The following is a 3,763-nucleotide window of genomic DNA, read 5'->3' on the forward strand; positions in this document are numbered from 1 at the left end:
GATGTTTGCGTAGTACATCACATCATTATCATTGGTTGAAGTCGGCCCACCTGAGAAAACAAATAATTAACTCATTGATCACCAATTACAGATCAGTAGTCACCATTATTACATGGTTATAATCAACTATGAAGCAAGATACACAACTATTGTTGCTGGTCCATGTTTGGCAATTTATTTTTAAAAGCAATCCAGTCAATTATCTGTCCTGATGAGCTTGTCGCCATTTTGGGGGGTTGAAGCAACTCCTAATAGAGGTGATAGGGGAGAAATAAATTGGATTTGTCAAATTAAACAATAGCCTGAAACAGGAACGGCCTCATCAGAGACAGATAATAACAGTTAGCAGGGTGGATGAACTGATGTCGGCCCTGAAACAGCTGATGAGTGTTGGGATCTCGGTAACTGAGAGCTGAACGCCCTCTGGCGTCATCGTTCATGTCAGGGTGACGGCAAACACAGTCCGATCCGTTTTCTTCTCCCTCCTTCAGTCAGGAAGTCGTTACAGTGAGGAAGGCAAGTTGGGAAACTGTGCTCCGGTTTAACTGAATAATCCGACAGACTGTCCCAAATGTCCTTGTGATGACAACTGTGTATGTGTGAGTTATTCATTTACTGGACTGTTATTAATATTATCTATATATTCTGATGCAGAGCAGGTCAAGCTGTGCTAAAATCATGGAAAACACAAACAAAGCGTCAAGAAAATATGAGCCATTTAAATAGAAGCTTTGAGAAGATGCTGGAGGACAACAGAGAAGCAGGACGTTCATTGGGGATGGTTTCAGCTGGAGGCGTGATGCTGGGACCCGAATCCTCCCCACTGGACTTTCACCAGCATCACCAGCTGTTATGGGTGATTCTAATCTCCTCGGCTCTGGACACTGCTGGGAATCGCTCTAGAATTCCATGGAATTGTTGGAAGTCACACATAAATATTAAAGCCATGATACTGAAATCGAAACAATACGGACCAAAAGCAAGGAGCTCCTAAATCAAGCCTGAGCTGTGCTGCTGTGGAAGATAAGAGATAAAAAGATAAAAATCATGCAGAAAATCACAGCAGAAAAACAAATATTCCAGTTTGTTCCAGGACCCTTGTGCGAGTCTGGTCCTGCTCAGGGTTTCCTCCTGCTTTTATTGGCACTATTGCCTAAAACTGCCTGATATACCGTACACAGGCTGAGCAATTAACACCTCATTATGCCTCGTCTCTCTTTATTAACTGAGTGTGTGTATTATTGTTAATCACAGGAGAAAGACTCTGAGGGCGAGACACTGACATATTACATTGACACACACACACAGACACACACACACACACTTATTTTGTTAGGGTGCGATTCAGGCAGGTCCTGTAAGCAGACAACAAGAGCTGACAGTGTGCAAACAAGATTTTAATTAACTCAGGTAGTAAAAAGGTGCGCGGAGTGCAGATCATTTCTCCGAATGAGGGGCGCATGGTGACTCGGGAAGAGACGTGAGATAAACAGGGAATGTTACTTGACAGGCCGGAACACGAGAAGACGCCATTGACCCACATTTACCACAAAGCCGACGAGACGATCAGACGCTGGTGAGCAGGAGGCAGCAGCTTTTGAAGACTGTTGATTGGTGACCAGCTGCAGGTGTGAAGGTCACCTGAGCCCGGTACCCAGGTGAATCACCACGCCCCCTATTGAGAAAACCAGGAACACAAAACACAAACAAAAGGCACCAACACACGGGCCATGACACATTTATCATTCGTCGTGCTTGAAGGAGCACTTGTCCTGGTGTCACTTTCATAAACAATCAACACATTTTCAGTTTTAGCTTTCTAAAGCGCCGCTGACGGCACATCTATCACATTCCAGAGCGACAGGCCACGTCCTCACTTCACTGACGCTCTGGAATCATCTCGTCCTTCTGTTGGTGTAATGGACCCAAAGACACTTCTAAACCGTCAACGTTCAGGACTTCTCTTACCACCTCAGCAATAAATTAAAGTAATGGCTCCAGAGTAAAACCAGTGGACTCTGAGCTGCATTTAGAGTGATTCTCGGTCAGGGATGCCCACAAAAAACACCTGCAGAGTCTTGGTTGGGAGGTAGGGAACCGGAAGACCAGAGGTCGCACAAGTCCACAAAGGCCTTTAGAATCGAGCAGGAACTTTAAAAAAATGAACTAAAAGAAAATCTACAAAAGAAAATCTGACTCTTCTACACAGAGAATCATGTTATCCATGTGGGACCTGGCTGAAATCTGTGAGTGCGTGCATGTGTGTGTGTGTGTGTGTGTGTGTGTGTGTGTGTGTGTGTGTGTTGCACAGAGAGCTGCCTGAGGAGGTGCCAATAGGATACATCCAGGTCATTTTTGTTTTCTTTTTTAGATTCATCAGGATAAGAAAATAATGGGACAGTTTCGTACCCGGGAGACACCCAAGTAAAGACCAGGTTGATGGCTCCTCAGAGACAAAGAGGGACGTCACAGCACCAGCAAAACAGGGGGAACAGAATATAATATCATGTTTCAGCTGCCTATCAGGTCGCTCACCCTCCACAAACTGGAATTGTTTGGACAATATTGGGACAAACTAGATGAGAATCTGAAGTGTTTTATTGGTTTTAGTCCAGGACGGAGAAACACCTCAGGTCAAGAAGACTAAATGAACTAAAACTATGACAAATAGAACAGAAATGTTATCATAAGCTGTGGATTTACAGTGGTTTCCCATCCAATTTGATGCAATCAATCCCTGTTTGTACTGGGGTGTTAGGTCAGTATTGACCATCTCAGTCTTTATCAATACAACTATTGATCCTCTGCTATCATCAGGTGGAAAGATGGCACAATTGTCTGTGTTTCAGTGTTTTATGCCTCACAGTGGCTTAGTTTAATGAGATGATTATAAATGCATTTTAAATAAAGCTTTTTAATTTAGCTGCACCGACACCTCCGCACCAATAGGGGTCCCTGTTTAGCATATGTGGTTATGCCATCGAAAGCTTGTTTGCTTTCTTCAAACATGTGATTTGGACCTCTGTTAAAAACAGCAATGACATGTGCACATCAAGAAGGCTTCAGAACATTTTGTAAATAGGAAGGAAGAACCACGGTGCTGTGTTTGGTCCACACATTTGGGCTTAAAACAGCCCTTAAACTACGGGTGAAGCGGGAAAAAAGGTGCAGGATGAGACGTTTAATGTGCACAATTGTCCAAAGGATCCAGAATTCAGAGAGAAAAACTGGAAGAGACGTGTGAAACTGCTGATACTGATAGATTTTCCTCCCACATCACGGTCAGATAGGCATCTAATTTTGCCTTCCCCTTAATGATGTCGGCTGACGTGGTCACGGCTGTGCTCTGTCACCGAGCGTTTGTTATCACTATCTGGCTAAATGAGAACTGCCGGGTTTTTATCTTCCTGCGACATCTTTCATCCTTAACGGAGGATAAATGTTTCCTACAGAGAGTAGAGGATAACTTTTCACTGATGATCACTGTTCAATTATTGCCACATCATCCCATCTCAGACCCAAATGCATCTATTTTATCCTGCAAGAAACAAATATTCTGTTTAAAATTGAGAAGCCAAAAAGCAACAGAGGTGAATAACAGAGGCGTGAAGTCTGCAGAGAGTGGACGTCAGAAGAGAACCGACGAGAAACTGGGGGGGGGGGGGGAGATAGGAAAGAAAATAAAACCAGAGAAAATTAAAGGTTAACAGAGGCAGAAGAAACAGATGGAGAAGCGAGGGGGGCGAATGCATTGGGAGCATGC

At 43.8% G+C, this 3,763-nt stretch overlaps 1 long non-coding RNA gene across 1 annotated transcript; it reads right to left on the reverse strand.

Moving 5' to 3' along the window:
- Positions 1-222: 222 nt before the first annotated feature.
- On the reverse strand, positions 223-1,727 carry LOC130526262 (uncharacterized). Its single transcript, XR_008950694.1, has 3 exons — positions 1,548-1,727; positions 975-1,014; positions 223-899 (listed from the first exon to the last, which is right to left on the reverse strand). It is a non-coding gene; the product is annotated as an uncharacterized LOC130526262 (long non-coding RNA).
- Positions 1,728-3,763: the final 2,036 nt, after the last annotated feature.

Source organism: Takifugu flavidus, chromosome 5 (assembly GCF_003711565.1).
Source record: "Takifugu flavidus isolate HTHZ2018 chromosome 5, ASM371156v2, whole genome shotgun sequence".
Taxonomy (NCBI): domain Eukaryota; kingdom Metazoa; phylum Chordata; class Actinopteri; order Tetraodontiformes; family Tetraodontidae; genus Takifugu; species Takifugu flavidus.